The 24,007-nt window shown below is 42.6% G+C and overlaps 2 protein-coding genes across 10 annotated transcripts in view; one reads left to right on the forward strand and one right to left on the reverse strand.

The window, feature by feature from the left end:
• STRBP (spermatid perinuclear RNA binding protein) overlaps positions 1-4,720 on the reverse strand; it is a 72,290-nt gene extending 67,570 nt beyond the window's left edge. For 4 of the 7 annotated variants that reach the window (XM_052668149.1, XM_052668150.1, XM_052668148.1 and 1 more), the window contains exon 1: positions 2,804-2,973. The gene's annotated coding sequence lies outside the window, so the exon portion shown is untranslated. Of the gene's footprint in view, positions 1-2,803; positions 2,974-4,608 lie in introns of those variants that run through there. The other 3 variants (XM_052668146.1, XM_052668141.1, XM_052668142.1) reach the window with 2 other exon arrangements.
• Positions 4,721-4,905: 185 nt separating this feature from the next.
• CRB2 (crumbs cell polarity complex component 2) overlaps positions 4,906-24,007 on the forward strand; it is a 64,577-nt gene continuing 45,475 nt past the window's right edge. The window contains exons 1-2 of one of the 3 annotated variants that reach the window (XM_052668117.1): positions 4,906-5,030; positions 6,754-6,917. The gene's annotated coding sequence lies outside the window, so the exon portion shown is untranslated. Of the gene's footprint in view, positions 5,193-5,242; positions 5,606-6,753; positions 6,918-24,007 lie in introns of those variants that run through there. The other 2 variants (XM_052668115.1, XM_052668116.1) reach the window with 2 other exon arrangements.

Consider the following 24,007-nt stretch of genomic DNA (forward strand, 5'->3'; position numbering starts at 1 on the left):
GGTCAAACAGCCAGTTCAGCTTCAACCATTGCTTCACTTCTAACTTCATCAGGTTTAAGGTCTAAAACCTTAATGGGTGCTGTTTTCTAAGATATCTCCAGGTTCTGACATCTCATGATTACCCACTAATGACAGTGTTGTTCTCAATCAGATATTCAAACATTTAATTTTTCAATAAAGTAAATTTAAAGTAAATGGGCAGTAAGAATGTGAAGTAACAAAATTTAATTTAATGTGCTAGCCAGACATGCCCCAAATTTATTTTTAAGGATACAATTAAGAGTAATTTAATTCCCTTATGCAGATATTACATAGAAGAGAAACACTGCCGTAAAAAGAATTTACTGCTATTGTACACAAGCCTTACGACAGATAAATTAGAGCCTAGTAACAAAACGTAAAGAATATGCTGCTTTATGTCAATCACAAGCACCATTTCGGGGCTATTCAATAGTTTGCCAAGCCACAGTATAAGAGAACTGCTTTAAATCAATCCATGCAACAGGATCACTTCAGTTGCCACAATCCAAGAGATCTCCTAAAATAGTTAGCAAATGGATTTCATAAGACGATTCCTCTTCAGCATCCACCAGCACATTAAGAAAGCATTTTACTATGAAAAGAGAGAAATTTTGCATAGCTGTGGAAAAATTCCATGAAGTGAAACAATGAGGGCATGGCTTTTAATAATCCATGGTCTTTACTACTTGAGAAACCAATCAGCAAATGTGCAGATGGCCCAGTAACAGAACAGCTCTGGTTGGCTGCACAGAAAATCCACACATAGGATTAGTCTCAATTCTTGGTTTTAGCTGGCAGAGGACAGACACAGCAGTCCAGTACCATGCTTTACATACCTTTCAGTAGCAGCAGAACAAACCACATGCTCTGAATTTTTTCTTATGTTTCCCCTATAACTAGCACCTTGCCTACATTCCTGTACTGCATAGGAAATTAACAGAAAGGTCAGAATATACATTGCAAAGCAAAACTATGAATATGGGGCAACAGACCAACATGGAGTGGGGTCCAAAAATTCTCAGTCCTCCTTCATTCCGTGACACTTAAAGGTCCAGAAACATGAGGCAATCTTGCTACAAAATAAAGTAAAAAAAAAAAAAAAAAAAAGTGCAAGCAGTTTAACTTACCCATATGATCTGTAACAATTCCTACACACACTTTTTCTTAAAGAGACATAAATTTAGAGTTATTCAAAGAAGTGGAACATGATCTGTGTGAGCTGACACAGTGCACCACTGTCTGCATTTTCTGTCGTCATTGCTCTGTGAAAGGCTCACAAGTAAGAATGAAAAACTTCACAAGTGCCAAGAAATGCAGAAGAACAACTGAAAAAATACTGTCTCTGGTCTTCTCATTTTTATTAACCACTGCTTTAAATAGAAATAGAAGCAAATGTTTTCAGGTAGGGCATCTTAGGCCTTTTTTTCCAGAAACTTTGTACAACAAAATTGTATTTGTCACATGCATACTTCAAGTACAACATCTGTACTAAAACAATTATTTTCTTAGAACTGTTTGAGATTTGCATTTTTCTGCTATTTAAGTCTGTAATTGTAATGTTCATGTTACTTTTAACAGGATTTTTCCCTTTAATTTCATGGCTGCTGCATATATAGCAGTAAAATAACCTTCACTTGCCAATACTGCTCATTTTATAGGAAATCCAGGACACTACATCAGCCAAGCTTTCCTCACGCATATGTTGTCAGAACAGAAGAGCCTTCTCTCCCTGACCTCAATACAAACTAAGTTACAGAAATGTGATGCTGAAGTCCTCTGTTGGCATGGCTACACTTATCTTAAGCCCTAACTCACCAACAGCTGCCAGTTAGCATAGCAGGGCACAGACTGAAGCGCAGCACTCTCGCTTCCCCAGCACCTCCCTCAGACAGCCAGGACTGCCTCTCACAGTTGCCCAGGATGCTGCCTCATCCAGCCCAGTACAAATACTCAAACTGCCACCTTCTTCAGTTTTCTTTTACATCTAGAAGCGCCAGCATGTCCACATGCACCCATAACCAAGGACAAGACTCTGAAAACTTCACAGTTTTTAACAGATACCTAATGCCAATCACAGTGGCTTTTTCCACACATAAGCTTGTTAGCCAGCCAGGGCATCTCCCCCTCCCTTCTTTCCAGCCATGGACATGCTCTTCAAAGAGCTCTATTTACATGCCAAGTTACAAAGTTCAGCTGCTTCCAGAGCAACATGGAAAAAGTGCAGCTTTTATGGTTCCACAGTGAGGCTTTTTCACAACTCGAAGCAGCCTGGACTAGTTTATTTTCTCGCACAGCCTTCTTCCCTCCCCACCTCAACAGGATTCACTTCATAAATGAGAGACAGCTTAAAAGAAAAAAAAAATCTGCCAAGACAGACCCTTGAGGAACACCAAAAAGCTTCCAAAGAAAAGAGCTCCGCAACCTTAAGCATCACTGTTACTGAATGAACATTCAAGGCAAATACTGCTTACAAGCTAGAAACAGGTTCCCAAGATCTGCAAGTCTACCACAATTTAAACTGCTTCACAAACACATACAGAAGGCATGCCCTCTGCCCTCATTGCTCTGCTCCTCTTTTCCCAATGGCCTTCTATACAACTGCTCAGCTAAGTTCAGACTCTGCTTTAAGAATAAGGATCTGCACACACAGCGCCGATCTTCTGCAATCCATTTGCCTACGCTTTCTTCTTAATTCCTTCTGAACCTCTGCTATGAAACCAATTGCATCTGCAGTGCCATCTCAGAGGAGAAGCCATGAGGCTGGATTCAGCCACTTACTCACCTGGGGTTCCCCCAACACACAAGGATTTCTAGAAAAAAACCTTCCTCAAGTTCCTCAAGAAATTCAGTCCTGGATTCCTTCCTTGCATTTAAGCTCCTGAACCCTCTGGAGCAAGAACTGGTGCTTCATCAGCATCCTTTTTGTGGAGAGACAATATTGTCAGTAGCTCAATAATAATGATTCATGTGGAAGAACAGCCCCCCCCTACCCCCTCCCTTATTATTATTATTTTTTTTTTTAATTTACAAACAGGCATAAAAATTCTGCAAGGACAAAAGATTCTACACGGAATGTGAGAACAAGCACTGGACTTGCATTATCAATGACAAGATAATGAGAAGCAGAAACTTGAAAGTATTAAAACCACACCATTAGCAATCCGTACCCACTCTTTTCCCCATTCCTCCCCTTCTGCACCAACGTGAAGCTGAGAAAAACTGGAAAGTTCCAGAGAGCAAAAAAAAAAAAAGATGCATCCTAAACACAACCAAGAACGTAGCACAGGTTACAGGCAGCCCCAGTGGCTCTCACGGCCTTCCTCTCCCTCCCAAACCTGCAGGAATAACTGCAGCCCATCTTTTCTGATGGATCGTCTCAGAGGCAGACTGTCCACCTTCTGGGGGAATGCAGAGAGCAACCACCACGCACACAAAGGACTACACCAACAGTCCCTATAGGCACCACAGGCCTTCCTCCCAGTCCATCCCAAAAACCTCCCTCACAGCCCCTGTATGTCTCCATCTCCCTTCCTTCCTACCAACACCAGGCCCTCCCTGCCTCCTCCACTGCTTCCTTCGGGTGCTCCAAAAACAGTTACTGCATTCTCAAAAAGAAAATCCGCTAAGACCAATCCTTCAGAGAGCCCTGCCTTCTCCTTTCTTTCCAAATTACTCTGCACGAATGAAGGAGAGAATTTTAATTTTCTTTTTCTTTGTCCCCAGAGCACACAGCCACATTTCTTACACGAGATGTGGAACACTTGACAGCTACAACATCCACCCAAGTCCTGCACCACGTTAGCTGCACTTCTTTACAGGAGGCGTAAAAATTCCATTTTAAACTTTATAGAAGAAGTCAAAGGGCGGCAGCAGGCAGCCGAGAGCCCGGCACAGGCAGGACTGCTCCATTTCACGCCCGTTTCCAGCGCTCCACTCGGTGCCATCGGGCGCAGCTCTCGGCGCAGGACATTTTCTTACTTTCCGCAAATCACACAGCGCCATTTGCAGGGGCGTGTAAATAAATAATGCCATTTCACCAGGTAACGCGCGTTTCTACTTCAATTCGAAACTCAGGACCCCGTTCGTCCTCCCGGCTCGCTACCGCCATAGGAACCATCGGCTTCGCGATCCTCAGAGGGCAGCCGGCGCCGGGGGACGCAAACCACAAACCGATGGCGCCCCGCTCCGCGCGGCAGGCAGCGGAACGGGGGCCAACTTCGCGGAGGACCCCCGGCACCCGCCCGGCACCTGCCCGCCTCCTCCGCCTCTCCGTCCCCGTCCGAGGACGCTTCCGCCCCGCCGCCCGTCCGCGCCCGGCCCCGGCCGCCCCGCACCTGCGCCCGTCGCCAGGTACGGCCGCACCTCACGGAGCGGAACCCCCAACGGCCGCCGCGCCCCGCGACCCTCCGCGCGCGCACCGGCGTCCCCCCGCCCCGCGCCGCCTCCCCTCCCCCGCCCTGCCCTTGCCTCCTGCCCGCAGTGCCCGGTGCAGTGGGAGGAGCGGTGCCCGGCGCCCGCCTCCCCTCGGAATCGTTCGGGGACCGCCGGCGGCCGCCTCCGGCCCTCCCCGTCGCCCACCCGTCTCACCCCGCTCGCCGCCGGCCCCGCCGCAGCCCCCGGCCCCGGCCCGGCTCCGCGGCCCCGTCCGGTTCCTCCGGCTCCGCAGCGGCGAGCGGGGCTCCGGCACGTGACAGCGCCCGGCGCCCCCATAGGCTGCGGCTGCCGGGCAACGTGAGCCCGCCCCCTCCCTGCACCTGAGAGAGAGCCTTACGCCAACGACGTAGGAAGATGCCGGCCCGCCGCGCCAAGTGCGTAGCGGCGCCCCGCCGGCCGTTTCCTCCCTCCTCGCGGCAGCGCAGCGCAGCCTTGCGGAATTGACGTAAAGGTTCCCGGCCCGGCCTGGCCGATTTCCTACCTGCAGCTGCTACTCCTTACGTAGCCTGCGTAATCCTACCCGTCCCCTGAGGAGAGCGCTCTCTGCAGCTCGGACGGCTCCCGCGGATGTGCGGGTGAGGAGCGGCCAGGCCCGCACCAAAGAACGTCACTTACGTAAAGCCCCTCAAAGCGGTCGGTGTTCTTACGGATTCTCCGTAATGTCGTCAGCGCGAGCACTGCACCTGAGAGGGTTCGTGGTGCGCAAATGCCGTAGGTGCTAGCGCGCCGGGCGCAGAGTACGTAAGCAGCGCGGTAGGGTCCTCCCCATCCCTGTGGGCCTGGTGCGAGGCGAAGGCGGGAAGCAGGTGTGTGCGAGGCGTGTGAGCGCGGCCGCAGCGCTCCTCAGCGCTCCTCAGGGCGCAAGGAGCTGCCGACCCGCCCCGGGCTCCTCTAGCCGCCAGATCTCACCGCTACCCGCCCGCCACAAACGCCCCAGGCCGTGAGGTTAATCCTCACCGCGGGCGTCGTGACCCCGTGAGGCGATGGGCACGGCCTGGCCTGAGGGAGAGAGGAGCTGAGGGGCGTGGTGGGGTCCCAATGCCCTTTCGTCAGTGTGCGTGCTTCACGGATTTTATACCCTGCTTCAAAATCTGAAGCAGTGCAGAAAGAGAGCAGCTGCCCGAATTGAGCTGAGAAGCAGTGTTTCCTGGTGGGTTTCTGTTCTCCATCTGGGTTCCTCAGCTGTTGCCAGAGGGCCTAATATCGATGCTTTCCTGTGGTGAACGTGGCAGGTTGGGCTGCGTGAGGGGTATGGCAGGCAGCAATTACCTCTTTCCCTTCTAGGGATGGGGACAAAGAGCCATTCTGTGGTTAAGCATAAATTCTGCCACTGAGAGCTCTGGAGCTCTGTCCACCACCAGCAATGGGGTGGGAATGCTCAGCAATGCTTTTCAGACCCTTCGGAGAAGCCCCTTGCAGCCTTTTGATGAGGAGAGGGGGCTGAATCTGATGGTTGGTGGTTTTTTGTTTCCTTTGTGTGTGTGCTGCAGAGTATCTCTGTGCTTCTGCTTCAACATCCAAGTGGCCAATAGCTTCACGTTTCTTGGCCTTAAATGATATTTGACTTGTAATTTGTGTAAAAAAGTTTTTTTTCTTCAGACTTAGCAGCCTTGGTATCAGTGTAAGGGATGAGTGCCCCCAGAGCTGACTGCATGAGTGCATCTAAATTTCCACAAGGTTTTCTAGTTTAAATGCTTTTTTCAACTTTGAACATGGCATCTATGCTGTATGGTATCACTTTTCAGAAGTAATCCTATATAGGCTGTAAGATGAAAGAAATTGACTGGGGAGCTCCTTGCTAGCATAATCAATGCACAGCATGCTGTGTTAAAGCAGCCTGTGAGGAACTTTGGCAAAGGCAGTAGGCTCGGGAATTCTGCAGTGCCGAAGATAAGCAGTAAGTTTCATTCAGAACAGCAATTTGCAGCACTGCAGTGGAAGAAGAAAACACATATGCACGGAAACATGACCTGTAGTGGGAGGTTCAAACTGAGCTGCTGATGGTTGGTGTGCTTCTTCACAAGGCTTGTCTCAGCTGTCACCCTAGTCCTGAAGAAAGACAGCTCTACTTCTGTAATGGTGCATAAGGAGTATTAAAAGGGAAAGCATGTCTAATGACTCAATTACTGCTTTCCAGTCTAGAATTGAGAACTTTAGAAGCAATAAATGAATTTACCAGAATGTCCTGTTGCCTTGTAGCGTAGGCCTTTGAGAAGGGGCAAGAAAGTAACAGCTAGATAATCAAGGGACATTCCAAGGACTTGATGTAAGGACACTTTTGTTTGAAATTGATTGCAGCAAATGACCAAGTACCAATGTAGCCTGAACAAAGGCTGATGGAGGAGACAGAGGAACAGGGAGCTGTGGAAGAATGGCGACTGCAGTGCAGCTGGAAATGTAACAAGGAGAGAGTGAAACATACAGGAGACTGCATCTCAGATAATGAAGAAAGGTATTTTCAGGTAAGGCATGAGTTGTATGTTTTCTTGAATTTTAAGATTTTCCATGGAGTTATCATTTGGGCTAGTTGTTTGCCAAGGGCTAGGGGAAAAAAAGAGAGGAAAGAGGAATGGTGGATTAATTTAGAATACAGGGAATTGGAATGGCTTTGGCACTGCAGCACAAGGTTATCTGTTTAACACTGAAAAGAACATCTGATGTTTGAAGAAAGTTTACCAATTTTCATTAGACTTCATTAAATAAAATGGAAGAAATAGAAATGTATATTCTAGGTGTAGTCAGTAAGTGATGAGGACTTGAATTGTGCCAAAAATCAGCCAGTTATATGGAAGCAACATACAGATCTGAGATGTTAATACAGAGAATACTTGTGGTAAGTGGCTGAAGTCTTCTAAGGCTGTTTATTTCACTGAGATTTACTGAGACATTAAATGTAGTTTGTAAAAATCTCGGTGCCTGGACTGATTTTACAGCTTGCAGATCTTATTGTGGTTATCTTGCATTCCATAAATCTGATAAAGAAATTTTATTGCCAGTATTAAATAAAAAATAGAAGTAAAGCAGGAGTTGCTGTGTGACCAACGTATGAAAGCAGTTTTCATGGAGACCAAAAAGAAATCCCTGGGAAAATGGAGGAACTCTTTACAAGAAGCTGTTGAAAGTTACTGATTTTAAGGTTGGCATGAATGAGGCACTGCAACCTGCAGCAGGGCACCTCGTGGGAGGATGTCCTTGGATGCTTCGCATCAGCCACAAATGCTGCATTGAGGACTAAGTGACTATTAGCTACAGTAAAGAGAAAAAAATCCTACCTGAGCAAGGATAAAACGTAACTTATCAAATTTCAAGTGTTTGGCATTGTTTGTGGACAAATGGGATTGTTCATATAGAGCCTGAGGGAAGAGATACTCTTGTAATAGCTCAGAAAAGAGATCTCTGTTTGAGGCTTGCCTTTGTCCAGTGACCCAGTTCTTTACAGGTTTCAAATTCTGCCTTTAGGCATAAATACTAAAGTTAATGGGATTTGTGCAAAACTATCTGAGGACAGACTGAATTGGGGGAAAAAAGAAGTGTCATATTAGACATATATTTCACAAATCTTCATGGAAAAGCTACCTCCATATGTGAAAACAATCTCATGACTCCAAGAACTAAAAAATAACACACAAAAAACACAGAATTTCAAAAAGAAACTTGCTTGATTCTGTTTTTAATCTATAAAACCAAATAATTTCGTGTTCTATACTTAATTTTAAGCAAGGCTGATGATACACTTATTGTCACTGTTTGCATGCTTTGAAGTTTGGCAGTGCTTGATTACTCTCCACAGAGGAGGTTTGGGTTTAGAAGGGTGATAAGATGGGGATTTGCAAATGTGAAGTATTCTGAAGGAAGTGTCATCATTAATGACAAGAATGAAGTTGGAAACAATTTCATGTAACATAGAACAATGTCCAGAGCCACTTTCACATCTTGTGTATTTACTTTGTGAGCAGTAAATAATGAAAGGAAGTAGAATGTTAAAAGATACAAAAGGGAAACAAATGGAAGATCACAACATTGTCTGGTTTCTAAGGAAAAAAAAAAAAGCAGCAATAGCTGGAGGTGAAAATTAAAGAGCTATAATACATACAACATAAAAATAGGTGGAGAGTAGATTAAAGCTGTGCTCAGGACAGGTAAACACATGAAAAACAAAACCAGTCTGTTACAATTGGAAAGATTAACGTGTTGGAAGGGTGATTCAGGAGTAGAACAGCAAAGGGACCAGCATAGATAGAATAGTGTTGCAAAGGAAAATAAAAGTCCTCACCCATCTCTGAACATCTTGGCTCACAGGAAAGACTCCACAAAGGAGGGATCCCCAACCAGAGATCTTTCTGGAGTGGCAGTCAGCCCTTAAATGAGATTTAAGAGAGAGGTGCAGCCAGGCTCCATCCTTTCCTGTCACACAGCTGAATTGCTTTCACCTGTGCTCCCAGGGATGATGGGGGTCCTTTCCCCAGGTGCCCAATCAGTGGTTCAGTTCCCATATGCAGCTGGGTAACTGTGCATGTATTAAAGCCCCAGATCACTAAAAATATTTCTGCAGCTTGCACTGAAATCAAAAGCTAAAAATGCGTGTAGTCAATTTGTTGGAGTGGTCTGAGAGTGAGGGAAAGGAAACCAACACTGAAAACCTGGCAAATTTTAAGTCTGTTTTTCTGCAGTGTGCGGATGGAAGATCTGCAGAGAAGCACGGGATGATACCAGCATGGGAAAGCTCTTTTCTAGGGCAGATAAACGTTGGTTTTGGTGTTTTGGTACATAGGTGTTCATCTTCTGAAAGTATAACTGAGCCTTAACTGAGCAGCTCTTCTTTTAACGCTGTCTTATGTGACTTAAGCCTGGGTTCTCACCGCATGGTTCGGAGCTGTTATGTGCTTTAACACGGGCTGTGACATGTCTGTTTTCATGTGAGCATCCTGTGAAAGCTGAGTTTCTGTTTGATACTACTCAAATGCCATCTCGCTCTTCCTCAGGCATCCTGCTTTGCTCCTAGCTGTCAGAATCAACTTTCTTTTTTGTATCTACCTGACCTTGGGTTTAATTGTCTTGTACCCTTTTGCCTTCATTTCTGTTTGGCCCACAGTGACGACCTGGTTAATTAGTGAGATTGTGTAGCATAGAGTTTTATTCTGACAAAAGCTTGTAAGATCTATACTCATTCAAAAACAAAAACATCAGGAAAAGAAAAGAAGCAGATGACTCTGGGTGGAGGGTAAGAATAAAAAATCTGTGCTGCAAAACAAAGGATTGTATGCGTAAATCTGGCAGTTCTTTGTGTACCTTCTTTGTTGCTGAGTTTGACAGAGTACTTGCTAGTGTGTCCTGAATGGTACTTGTTTTGCTTTGAACTGGAAGAAAAGGTGATAGAATTGTATTGGAGGAAAATTAGACGGTGAAAAAGAGAAATCATACCATGAAATGTATCATAGTGCTCATCAAATCTCAAAGCAGTCTCTGTGGGGTAACATTTCAGAGTTCCTTTCATCAATAGGGATGAGGATCAACCTGAAAAGCGAGCAAAATTGAACCAAGTAAGTAGGAAACACTTTCAGGTTATGACTAATGCAGTTATTAGAGACTACTGCATGCACTGAGGTGGATTTAGCTTCAAATAAGAACAGAAGTTATGCATGTGTGATTGATTCCAGGTTGGATTACAATTCAGAAGTGCAATTAGTGAGTCACTTGCTATTTTATATCAATTATTAAAAACAAAGGTCTAGGTTTAAAAAAAAAAAAAAAAAAAAAAAACAGTGCCTATTCCAGTATGTGCTGTTCTACCTGTTAGTCTTCTGACTTCATGTTTTGTCTGATGTGCCTTAGCTTTCTTGAGTGTGGTGGTGTGGAATGTTTCTCACACTAGCAAGTGAATTTCTATGCATCACAGCAGCACTCAGCATTGCAGTCCCCCAGTTGTGACCCCATCTCTGCATCCTTTACTTCCTTTGTTTGGCTAGAACCAGCCCAAGTACAGCTGTCTATAGTGGACCTGCATATCAGCAGCTTCCCATCTGTAAAAGAAGCGCAGACAACGTAGCTGGCATCTGAATTGTTCTCAGGCCAGGCTGTCTGCAGTCCACTTGTCTTCTCACCACCATCTGGCAACTGCTGGATGTATAACTAAAGCTTTTCCACTGGTGGCCATACAAATCTCATAGCAGTAAATGCTGTCTTTAAGATGTGTGTGCACGCAGACGTATTTTCTGCTAATATTTGATTGTGGTGTGTGTTCCAGGAGTGCCAACTCAGAAATTAAAACTGTGTAGTGAATCTGATGTTTCTTCAAAACACTGACTGCGTCCTGCCATAGGGAAAGATGAGTCCTTCAGAGGGCTGTGCCATATTGCTTATCACAAGCACGGGGAGGGCGCACGTTCACATATGGGAAAATATGTCAGTGTGAGAAAAAACAATAATAATTCCTGTCTGAAAGTGCTCATATAAGTTGGTGGAATTTAGTAAATTCTTGCTGGTGTTATGATGTCAGTGCCTACAGAAAGGGAAGTGAGAAGAAGCAGTAATTTCTGATTTCATGCCCTCTAACATCACTAATGCAACAACTGCAGACTGAGGGTAAAACAGAGAACGTGCCCTAGGAGGTGCCCAGGCTCCCATGCTTTCTCCAGGCGACATCTCCTGCTATTGCTTTCAGACACAGTGCCACACGAGGGTGATCTGACCCAGCAGAGCATTTCTTATGTGATAGGCTGTGCTGGAAACAAACAATATTGCTAACCTTAAAAAAGCCTTTAATTAAAATCTGTAATAATAGTGGGGCCCTAAATGATCACCTGAAATGTCCTGATCTTTAACATCTCTCCTTTGGGAAATGGAGCATTATGTGACCCAAGTTTAACGTTTGTCTTTTGTTGTGAAAGGAAGTGCTTTCACCTACTGCTTACAGGGAGAAACCCTTCCATGTGTACGTGAAGGAGTGTTTATGACTTTCTAGAAGAACAATTATACATTTGTGAGGGACATTGCATGAGGGAAGGGTATGATGGAAGGAGGAAGGAAGACAGCAGCGCAGTGCCGGCCCTTCGTTTGATGCTGGTTTTGATTTTGTTTTTGTTTTCCTTTGAAGTTTAGGATTCAAAACCTGTCATTGTTCCAAAGTAGCAACAGCTTGGGTGGCCTTTTTATCACTGATAATCAGAGTAACGAGACAGGACTGTGACTCCACTGAAAAGAGGCCCTGTCATAGAAAAGGTTTTTCAGGTCAAGATAAAAAGCAAAATATCTCTCATTGCACAAGCCTTTGTACTGCACCCATATTTGTCTGAATACTTTTGGGCTATCTTTAATTTTGTGCTCCTATCAAGAATAAACCCAGCTTCCATCTCTGCGGGTGTTGTACAGAACATCAACAGCAAATAGGATTTTTCGTTTTTAAGTGCTGGTTTTCTTTCTGCTTTCAGTCTGTTTCTGGCACAAAAAGTTTTAGTTTCGCTCTTTTGTTTTGTAACTGCATGTTTTCTCCTGCCTGTATCTGGTTTTGACTATGGTCTGTATTTTGATGAAAGCAATAGCTGAGTGTCCATCAGTGACCCTGAAGCCTAGAATGGGAGTCAGAGTTCGTGTGACTGCAGCTGGTGAGATAGTCATAAATAAAAAAAAAAAAAAAAAAAAAAAGGAGTGAAAATCTTTTGCCAAGATTCATTTTCACCTGCAGAAAATGAGGAACTCTTAGGAATAAAAGTAGTTGTCAGGTAGAAATAAAAAGCTTTGAACCATGGTCATAAATCTAGTCTAAAAATTTTGCTGAAATGAGAATTGTGGATATAAAGCAGTAGTTTTGTAACATTATTTAAAACAATTGTGAGACCATTACAAAAACTCACTGGCATTTGGAAAATGTACCTGAGCTGTATCCTTAGCATGAAGTCCTGCCCTCAGCGAAGCTGGTCTGAGTGCTCCCTGAACGTGGTGCTGCCCAAATCAGCGTGGGGACGGAGCAGTCATTAGTTCTGATGTCTGTTTGTTTCTGAGTAGCTGAACAGATGTGGTCCAGGATGCTGAAAAATGTATCTAACAAATGGATGTTGGCAGAGCCTCCAACCAGAACCACGGGAGAAGACCTTGTACTCTATTTTGTCCCTTTGGCACTAACCTGCTCCATTTCTTGTGCTGTATGAACTCAAAGCAAGCTTTCAAAATGGTAGAATATTTACCCCAACTACTTTGTATGCTGCTTCTTAACTAGTGCTATTGTCAGATGAAGATGGTAAATGGGAAACAGATCTGCGGCATGTACAGATCCTGGCATTAGGTGTATACCTTCAATTTTTAAAAACTTTGTTATGCCAAGGCATTATGCAGGATATGCAGTAACTGCAGGTTTCATTAGGCCTCTTCTAGCCAGTGAGCTGTTGTGCTGCTGCAACAGCTCTGATCTGTGTGTCTGTGCCATATGAGTTATGTAGACTGAAGTGCTGACTATCAATTTTGAAGTGTATCAGATTTCCCCTTTGAGGGAAAGTTGAGCCCAGTCTGTAAAGATGATCCCCTCAGCAGCCCAAAGTGTTTCGTAGAAAAAAATACTCTCGTGGCAATCTTGGAGTAGCAAAGGAACTCCGAGGGTTTACCTGCCCAAGTGCAGGCCTGAAGTGGCCATGTTGTCATTAGTTTCAGAAGACTGTAATCAGGTGTTGTGTAGAGTCTTCCAACAAGAGATGGGTTGAGAAAGTGTTTGGAGGAAGCAGATGCCTATACAGATGTGGAGTGTGGAGCCGTTGTGTAAGATTTTGGGGTAAGTAGGAGTCTAGAAATAAGTGAATGAAATACTTCACAAACAGAAGGCCAATTTCCCTGCTGAGGCTGCAGCTGAAGGCCAACCTGAGGAAAGAGAGCAAAAGATTTTAAGGTAAGACAAGTTGTCTTTGTAATGGGGTAAAGCAGGGAGGCAGGTGTCTGCTGTTCTGCATTTTCTGTTTCATCTGTGGCCTATCATTTAACTCAACAAAAAAATGAAATTCACATATAAAAATCTGTATTAAATGTACATGTTAATGGAGCTGTGACTCTTTATTTGTCCCACTTGCTATTTGATAATCTAAATGATATTAGCTCCTCTAATTACTTATTTAAGAACTATTGATGTCTCATGTTGCAGAGTCTGTACAGAACAGTGAATTACACAGACAGCGTTACAGTTGCTGGCAAATGATTGAGTTTCATTACAGAAATCACTGCTCTGTGGTTGAGGTAATCTGTACTGCAGGACTGAGAACGAGACCAGTAACTAAGAATTTACTGAAGATTAGTTGGAGATGAGATCCCATTGCCTGAGATAAATCACTTCAGTAGACTTGCAAAACACTAGCTACCATTTTTCCTAGCTTCTGATGCTTCAGAAAGTCTCTCTTCTTTTCTATGTGGTCTTTTGTTTGTGGTGTAAAACAAACAAAACAGCAGCTTTTGGTAGATGCAGAGGCAACATCTAACTCTTGTTCTTCCAGATTCTCTGCTTCAGAATCTCCTGTCTGAAAGAGAAATCGTAACATAGAGGTTGCTGTGGGTGCAGGAGCTCTGAAGTGGATTCAGAGCTGTGTGTCAGCACGTGTGGTGGTTTGGACACGTGTGACTGGTTGGTGGCACAGGGAAAATCTCCAGATCATTCTGGGTTTTGGTTCATCCTATCTAGGAATAGGGGGCACCGGTGATCTGAGAGTTCACACGCCCTGCTTGCAAATGCTTTTGGTACCTCTTTGGGTTACAAATTCCCACAAAATCCATATAATGGAGAAGAATCACGATCTGCTTAGCTTCAGTGCTTCAGCACTACTAGAACAAATTAGGTTGGCTGTTGGTTGATTGGTGGTTGGTAGTGATGGTTTGCTATTGTGTTACTTGTATTTTTTTTTTGTTTAAAGAATTCCATCCCTTATAAGGCATATTTCTCTTTCAAGGCAGAGCAACGTCCTTTTTAAAGTGTGATTGGTGTCTCAATCATGCTTAAATGTTGCTGATAATGTTTCTCTTCCTTTGCTAATAAAACCCAGGGAAGCTGCTCTTAGATTCGTTAAAGATTTCTTTTAATTTCTGTCTGTGTATTCACAACTAATCTTTACAGACTAACTTTTCCCAAGTTTTATAAGTGGGATGTGTGAAGAGCACTCTTGAAAAGAATGATTTCTTATGGGCACAACTAACACTCCTAACTTTTATGTTTGAAAGCAGCATGGTGTTCTGTTGTATTACGCTAGATGTCTGCATTTTCCCTGTATGTAAAATTAAACTATTTTCAGATTACTGGAAAGTTTTAAATGGTGACACAAAGGAAAAAGGAGATTTTCCTGTTTCCTTTCAGTCCTGCTGCTTTTTGCATCTCGCAGTTAGTAAGCAGCCTGCGTATCAGCACTCCAACTGGATAACAATCTTCCAGGTTTATGCTGCTTTTACCCTGAAGCATAGCTGCTCTTCCCAGGGGACAAGCAGAATGCAGGCAGCGCTGCTTCTCTGTTCTGTGCTCGCTAATTGATCTCTGGCTTGGTGACTTCCAGCAAGGTCACAGAATTAGCAGCTAAAAAAACAATGTCCTGTGGAAAATTTAAAGGGAAAGAGTGAAAGTACGTAGCATGGGCTGATTTCATTTTTTTAATTAACTTTTTTTTCCTCTGTAGAATCTTCTGGTTTTATTTTTGTAGTGCTCTAAAACTTGGAAAGATCTGGTTCCAGAGGTTTGCCCTTTGTGAGTTACTCTATCCTGAAAGCTGTTCTGTTCTCTCTATAATCCTACTTTGGTCTCCATTCTGACAGGTCGTCAACATTCTAATTATGGTTCAAATCCTATAAAGATAAAATGATTTCTAAGCAAGTATAGATGGATCTTCTCAATTCTTCTTTTTAGAAGGTTTGTCATCACGTTGGTCTTCAGAGGCACCCATGCATGCTTTTTGCAAAAAGACTTGAAATCATATACTCTGCTTTCTCAGAAACGACTCTCCAATCAATGCAGGCATTCTGTTATTCGAAGGGTGATGAAATTTGGTTAAAAAACACAAAATACCTGAACTGTCAGTCTCCAAATTCCGTAGTATGTGTTGCTCGTTTAGACACTGTGCAAGTAGTGCTCAGTCTTTGTCATTGTTACAGTAATGCCCTTTTTATAATACTCTGAATGCTGGTGGCTGTGCTCAGCAGGTAGCATTACAATGAGCAGGGCCTGTGTTCCAGGGCCACATACCATCTGGTGTGCAGTTGAGCCATTCTAAGGGCATTTACTGCTTTTTTTTTTAAAGCTGCATAGCATGCTTTATGTGTGTGATACAGCAAAAACCAGGGAGAAATGGAAATCAAAAGATGCTTTAGCAAAACTTATGTGTTTAAGCATGTGAAAAGCAGAAGAGTCCACAGTGTAGGAAATGAATGTAAGAAATAGTCCAAACTAATGAATACAGGCCTGGAATACTCAGAGCAGAATTAAAGCATACTGTATTATAGGGAGTTTTATCAGTGCTGTAGCAGAAACTGGAAAATCAGTTTGGCTGATCTGGTGAAATGCTGGTATAAAAACACAGGGATGTTGTGCAGTTTTTGTGGAGGTCTGTTGAAGGAAGGAGCTACAGCAACTCACGAAGGAACGTTTACAGATGGCCAGACTATCAAATGCCTCCACAGAACCTAAATTCTACTGGGCAGAGCACCGAGTGCTACTGAGTCGTATCAGGGCGGTGCAGTCCGCAGGGCTGCAGTGTTGTCACTGCACTGGTATCTGCGTTTTGCTGCAGCATTTACTTACTGTCATAGTTTTTCAATAACAGTAGCAGGCTGCCTCTTGACAACTTGTGTTCACAATAGCAGAATGTTATTGTCTATGTACAGAAAGTGCAGAAAGTGTATGTATGAAATGTGCAAAATGTATTGAGGAGAAACAGCGTTGAGTGCATGCATGAGATGTACAAAGTGTGTTGTGCAGAGGGAATGAGCATGTGCCTATGAAGCATTACAGGAAGTAAGGGAAGCAGGCAAAGATGGTCCAGACTTATATTCAATGGTTCTCTACTTTTTTGCAGTAGGTAGTGGTCTGACATTGATGTTTATTTTTTAGGGACTTCTTTAGGAAATGTAGGTCTGCAAAATTTATCAAATATTACCTATGAAAAAAGCACAGAGGTGTTGAGATTGTATTTAAGTTTGTGAGTGTAATGATCAGGATGTATTTGTCTGGACTTCTTCGAACTGAATGAAGACTCTGGGATGTCTCAGTGTTGGTGTAAAAGATTACTTTGAAGACTCCTGAGTGGGGGAGGAGGAATTCTAGAACTAGATGTGTTTCTGGAAACAGGAGTAGATGTATGGGTTGGAAAACTCAAATATAAGTAGGGCTGGGTATATAATGGGATACCAGCTAAGTAACTCCTCACCTGTACTGAAAGAAGAGGTGAATGGGGATTTCACCACTCTGATGTGACTTAGATTTGGAAAATATTAATGTAATGGTTGAAAAAGTAATGTTCCAAGTGAGATAGCTCTGAATTAATGGAAGTTAGATATTTAATATATTTAATCTCTGCAGTAACTACTTCTGTTGAGAATTTGTAAGGTATGCAAAACAGTTGGTTTCTCTCTTATGTGTGCACAGTTACTGTCTGCTCTGACATTTTCAAACTCATATTTATTTGGAAAGCTAATAAATCTTCAGTAGTAGCAATAATTGCTCTAGAGCCTGAAAGTTGCCCCTACCAAAGCATCTCGATGCATTTGTGCTCTGCCCTGTGATTGCTTGGTGTGTCAGAGAGACCCAGAATATTTGGATTAATGCAGGCTTTGTAAATAGAGTGCTCCTATTTGATGACTTGCAGCTGGTGTGCATAGAGCCAGCCTGGCTAACCTGCTAAGCCTGCTAGATGAAGTTCAATCTATGTTTTATGAAATTGTTTATTCTGAGATAATCTTTAATTATGCCAGTGTTTCCAGATTACAGTTTTTTGTGTGGGCTAAACAAACAGTAACTGTTATGGGTAGGTGAAATGATCATTTTTCAGGGGGTTGAGATATTTATTGCTGAGGTTAAATGCCTGTGGTTTATAAACTCTGTCCTAAATTTCAACTTGTACAATCTGTACCAAGTTTCTTGTCAGAAAAAAACAGCTGATAGAAGTTACTTGCCCTTAAAGAGCCTCGTTCCTAATCCTACTCCATTAAATATTGTCTAGTGGGAAGCGTTGTGGTTTGGAGCGTGGCAGCAGGAATGTTCTGCAACTGTGTGTGCAGCTTTCTCTGACTGACATTAGAATTCTGAATTAGAATTCATTAGATCTCAGAGCATCTGTTTGTGGATCATCGTTTCTTCACGTTGTGGAAGAAATCACACAACGTAATATGTGCTGTGTTTAGAGTTGCTCTAAATAAAATAGTAATTGAGTTATCTGCTAAAGACTTAAAGATTAGACATGCTGTCTTTAGAAGAGGAGTGTAGAACAAGCTTAATTTGATTACTGCAGTAAATTCATTTTTGCTTCAAGCAAGTAGTTTGGTAGGTCAGAACTCCTTATGCTCTTTCTTTTAAAAAGGTAGCTGCTAGTGTTTGATGTTCTAACTCGTGAGACATGATGCCATAGAGAGGAAACAGAAAATGAATGTGGTGAATTCACAAACCCCCAAGCTAATTCTACTTATTCTACTAAAACTCAAAGTGATTTATTGGAAAAAAAAAGTTTGTTTGTATCTTTAATTTGTCAATAAATGTGTAATAATTAATGAGGTAGCAAGATGTGATCTTCAGAATCACCTTGAGCAGAGAATAAGTGTGCGTGATGCGTTCTTGGGATCTAGAAATGCGATTCTGGCATTTAGCCTCTGCCACCAAGTGGCCGTGAGATTGCATTGCCTGCCACTGGCAGCCAGCAGAGCCTGCCTGCGTGGTCCTCACCTCAGGGGAAGGAGGACATTGTGCAAAGTAAAAGACAAAAGCAGAAAGGTTCTCAATACAAAAGTAGGTCTGGATTTTCAGAATATTTTTCCAAAATATAGAAATATTTTTAATATAGAAATAAATAAATAGAAATATTTATAGAAATATAGAAATATTTTTCCGAAATTCAGAATAAAATCTGCATTTCTCCTGATACAAGGTGCAGACCTGATCTAAAGAGGCAGCAGGGTGGGGAGCACATTTCTTGTTGATGTGTGCTTGCTGAAATGAGTAAGGCAAACCTACCTTAGAAACTATCTCAAGAATTAATCATTCATCTACTACCAATTCTCTAAAAAGTATTCATGTATGATATACAACTATATGTTTAAAATGAAGAACACTTAAGAAAAAAAAAAAGAAGGGGACAGGATTAAGGATGGAATGGATATAGGAGTCCTTATCTAAATGAACCATTTTGTATGAATATATTCCTTATAGGCAGAACTTGATATCATCTCCCCACCACCTCCTTTCAGGAGCTGTAGAGAGCAGTGATGTCTCCCCTGAGCCTCCTCTTCTCCACACTGTGACCAATCCCAGCTCCCTCAGCTGCTCCCCATCACACTTGTGCTCCAGACCCCCCACAGCTCTGCTGCCCTTCTCTGGACACACTTCAGGGCTGTGATGTCTGTCTTGTAGTGGGGCGCCCAGTGCTGAACACAGTACTCAAGTACCAATCTATTATGTTATTCTTTAACAGTCCTTCGTCCAAAAAGGTGTTCAGTAGGATACAGGAGGCAGTTTTTGCTCACTAGCAGTGTAAATGTTCTTCTGAGAGAGCTATGGTGCATTTCTTGCAGTGAGAATGGATGTGCAGGCTGTGTCTGGGAATGGCAGCGCTCATTTCAACTAGAGTGAACCTCTGTAGGGCACATTTATGTCTTATCTTGGGTGAGGAAACGTTACTGCATGGTGCTGTTTCTTTCCACCAGAATTCCTGTATGCTCTCTGTTCAATTCATAATTCAGATGCAATGCATAATTAAAGGAGTATAAAGCCACATTTACTTTTGTATATTTAAAATACCTGGGGAGCCTGAGATGGTGTTTGCCTTGCCTGTGCCTTTGTTTGCCTTTTCCTTCAGAGCATTGAAAAAGTAGGGACTGTTTTTAATAGGAGCTTGTATGACATCTGTTTTATCATACTGCTCTACAACTAAGGTTGTCTTACATGTGAAGTAAAAAGTTTTTTAAAAAGGAAAGCTTTACCTCTTGAACTTTCTTACAATTCTTTCCATTCTGGTTTTCTTCTCTTTAGAGCAGTGGCTTGTGACTGGGTGCCATTAAAGTACTTCTGATTGGCCTGGGAACAGTGCTCTATAAGGATAGCTTTTCTTAGGTGCCGTAGGCCTTTTTGTTTCAAACACTGGGTGAATAGCATTTTATGCATTTAATCACCATCAAGCAAAGTGATTGGATACAGACTATTTTGAGCAACTACTGTCTGTGCTATCACAACCCACTCAGGGCCCCAAGAGACACTGATGAACAGAAAAAGATTCACATTTTGAAGATCTGTTCAAAGAACACTGTGTTTTAAAACAAGCAAAAGTGTTCAGAGACCTCATGAAAATGTGGAAAATGCTGCCTCTCTCTGCTTTGAGCACCAGAAGGAGATTAGTAGCCATGAAGAAAGCATCAATTATGTTGAGCGTGAGGTAAAATCAATACCTGAAACATCCTTCAAAAGCAGAATTGAAAAATTAATGTCCTTTTTATATCACGTGGCAGAAAGAGCTTCTGCTTTAGCTGAACAGGTGACCATTTAGAGTGGTTTAGCAAAGGACATCCTGTCAAAAAGACTAAATTTTACCATATTGTTAACATTTTTAGTAGATAAAGCAGTACTTCCTTCAGAGTCTGTAGTTCTCAGTTAAAACTTGCTTGTGTATTTCATGATGGTGATCCATAGCCTTTGATAGTTCACATGCTTATGATTAAGCCTTTTCCATTGTGTGTTGATAACATCTAATTATTTCATTCCTTCTGTTTGTGGGACATTTATCTTCTGTACTTTCTATACTACTTTGATAGGGGGGGGGGGAAAAGGCTAAAATGTTATTTTTGTCACCTGATGGTTCTCAAGAGCTGTGCTACTCAGAATTTGCATGAATGCTCATGTACCCACTGTCACAGCAGAGCTGACTGTGACACCAGGCCATTAATCTACAGGCTGCTGCTCTGCTGCATGCAGTTATTGGCACGTCCCGTTCTGCAGCGTGCCTTGCTTAGTGGTGTGGTGAGCCGGTCCGTCCCTGGGGATCATCTGTCTCTAGGTTAAGGACTTCTGCTTATCCCGTTGCTTATCCCAGCCTGTGGGAGTTGAGCCATGTTTCTGACAGATCGGTACAAGCAGGACTTCGCAGCATGATATCTCCAGCAGTGGGACTCTCACTTTTTTTCTTTTTCACACTTCACTTCTGACACCTCCATCTGTTTGCTGTACTGTGCTTGTATCATTACTGTGGAAAAAGTGAAATGCAATCGCGTCTTTCTTTAAAGATAAAACAGATGAGATTAAAAGTTCCCACAAAGCTTACATTATGTTGTATTTCTAGTGCATTGGGCAAGTCTTGTTCAGGATTTATTCTCTCTCTCTCTAATTTTTACATTGGCAGTATAATGTTTATCATAGTATTCTGAAATGTGAAAGGACTGAGCTTCCTAGTAGTGTCATCTCGTGGGCCTGAACTGTATTTGCTAGAGATCTTTAATTACTAATGGTAAATATAGAAGACATTCAGCAACAAGCAGGTTTGTTCTGGTATGTTGTCTTCTATCCCTTGTTCTGTGAAAACTTCAATATTTCTTTGCTACTTTTCTTTCAATCTTCCCATTTTAGTATCTCAACTTTATGTTCCACCAGCTGCCAAAACGTTTTGGTGTGAGTACGGCCTCAGACCTACCTCTGCTTTGAGAACAGTCCTGTGAAGATGGCAAACTGGGTAGCAGCAAAATGTGTACAGCACTTCTACGAGTGCTTCTCTTCTATCAGGAGGTTGTTATTCTTATGCGTTTGTTGTTCTTCTCCTTGTTCTAAATAAGATCCCTTACAGATGAAAAAGAGAATATTTGGAAATGAAAGACTGAAGAATGTATAGTAAAAGCCTGTTCCATTTCCACAAGTTCATACTGCCTTTCCCTGAGTCTCTGTTCTTCAGCAGCAGGAACCAAACTTTATGATTCTGCATTAATGGAGAATTTTGTCCATGGGTTTTATTTTCTGAAGAGGCTTCTGCACTGTAAATGGTGAGAGTTGGACTAGAGAATGCTTTACTTCTCATGTAGTTGCATGCAATTGTTCTTGAGCTGCCTTTTGCCTAAGTAATTATTACCAGTTTAAGCACTCTTAATTGTTGAATTAATATTCTTGATCATGTTAACAATATCTGTTTGGGGAGTTACTGCATTTGCAGTTATGCGTGCAGAGAGGGAGTGCTCTTGTGGAACTGTAACAGGGAACGATTGGTACAGCAGGTTACTCTTAACCCGTGGAAATGCTACCATGATAGCATATCTCATCATGTACATATCAAAGTAAGTTTGTGTGACGTGAATGAAGGTTGTATGATGATGAATGGGCATTTCTGTTACATTTAGCACAGTGTAATAAACACCTTTTCCTCAGTTCTTTAATTTACAAAAAATAAGTAGGCTTTTCTTGTCATCATTTTGTACCATATTAATTATGGCTTCCCATGCCAGTGCACACAACAGCTGTGCTCTGTTGTGCTCAGCATCTATGCATTCATACATTTTTTGGGATACGATTTTTTTTCCACGTAAAATGGCAGTCTAGCCAGCCAGGGAAGAAGGCAGGGCCTCATTTGGAGCTGAGTCCAAGTACCTTTTCACAAGTTGTTACCTGATTGCATCTACAACTGCCAGTCTCATAGACCAAACACAAAATGGGATTCTGGAAAGAACTGTGTTAGGAAAGGAGATGCCATGATTTTTATCTGTATTACCTTGGAAGGAGTACATTGCTATTACATTGCCACAGATCAGCATATTTCAGAGCGTTTTATGAAAAGTGTAATAGTGAGAGGAGGCACAGTAACAATTGCATCAAATATTGATAAGGAAGATTATTAATTAGAGCAGGGGTGCGGGATTAAAATGTCTCTTGAGTTTCATTCCCCATTTGGTATGAGAGTGCGGTTTTGTGGTCAGAGAATGGGAAGCTCAGGACAACTGGAATCTTTTCTCATCTCTTCAAAGTGTTTGCTTAATGTCCTCAGTGGTTCAGTGGATATATATAATGCTGTTGACCAGAGCTCTTAGAGTTATGCTGTTATGGTGGCACTGCTGAGAGGCAATTTACAATGGTCTGTTAATGCAGCTTAGTCTGTGTAGCTAACAGGAATGAGAAACACCTGTGAACAAGCAGGTGCTGTGCAGTCTGGTCATCGTGGAGTTTCACTCTCCTTCAAAAGCTGTGTCCTCTTGTGAGGTGAAGAAAACAAACTGGGTCAGAACTGTGGAGCAGAAGGTATGTAGTGCTGGACCATTTGGATCTCTAGTGCAAAATGGAGGACAGCATTTCACTTTTGAGAGCGTATGTAATGCTGAACTAATTGCCAAAGCAAAGAGAGTGAATGAAGTTTTCTGGTTATATAGTCCTTGTTTATAAAGCAGCTTTCAAATGTGTTGCACTTGAAAAAGACACTGTAGGTTAGTAATTAGATTTCCTTTTAGAACAAAGGCCTGATTTGCATTACTAATAACAGTCAAGGTTATTAAAATAGAATTTCCCTATGATTTTGTTTTCAAGCAGCATCTGCCTCATTCTCTGTGTGTTTTCTTGTTTTGTTTGTTGTTGGTTTTTTTTTCTCCTCCCCCAGAGTTTTGCTCCAGCAGGATTGTGCTGTGTGGATTTTTCCCTCTTTAGGTTCTTCCTGGTTCTAACATAATACCTGGAAGAAATGCTTTAGAGCCATTAGAATCTTACAAATTCTGTAAATTCATTTTTTCCTTTCACATTTGTTGTGTTACTTCAGTATGTGTCTGTATGTGCAGTAGCATGACATTCCCTGTGTGCCCCAGAGCTGTTTTGGCAGATAAAACTATACTGTCTTATAGCATCTTTGCATCCTTTTTTTTTTTCTTTAGGTCCCCTGAGTGTTTCCCTGCTCCCACTAGAGCTATTAGATGTTCTAACTGTGTGCTTCAGAAGATCAATATGTTTTTGGTGTGCAGAGGCATTATCATTCTGAGACTGTACAACTAGTATGTATTCATCCTATTAACATCTGCTCAAAATCCCCAGCATCCCACCACAGTTAATAGAGAACGAGCACTTTGTCCTTGGTTGGGCTCTGTGGCTTGGGCACCTGACAGCCAGCAGGTCACTGTTATGTCACTGACACAACAGATTCCATTTCACTCCTTTGCTCCTACTGACTTCTTTTTACTCACAAAGTCTCAGTTTCAGTTGAGGTGGATGAGTGAGCAGGGAAGCACTGTCTGTTGCTGCTGCGGTGATTCCTGAGTCATTGCCCAAAAAAGTTCTTCTGGTCCCTGAATGGTAGGTACTTGCCCTGGCCTGGCAGTGAGATTCTCACAGCCCACAGGGTGTGCTCATAACCGACATACCGACTCTGAAAAATTAGAAAGAGACAGGAGA

Source organism: Tympanuchus pallidicinctus, unplaced genomic scaffold (assembly GCF_026119805.1).
Source record: "Tympanuchus pallidicinctus isolate F22 unplaced genomic scaffold, pur_lepc_1.0 scaffold8, whole genome shotgun sequence".
Classification (NCBI taxonomy): domain Eukaryota; kingdom Metazoa; phylum Chordata; class Aves; order Galliformes; family Phasianidae; genus Tympanuchus; species Tympanuchus pallidicinctus.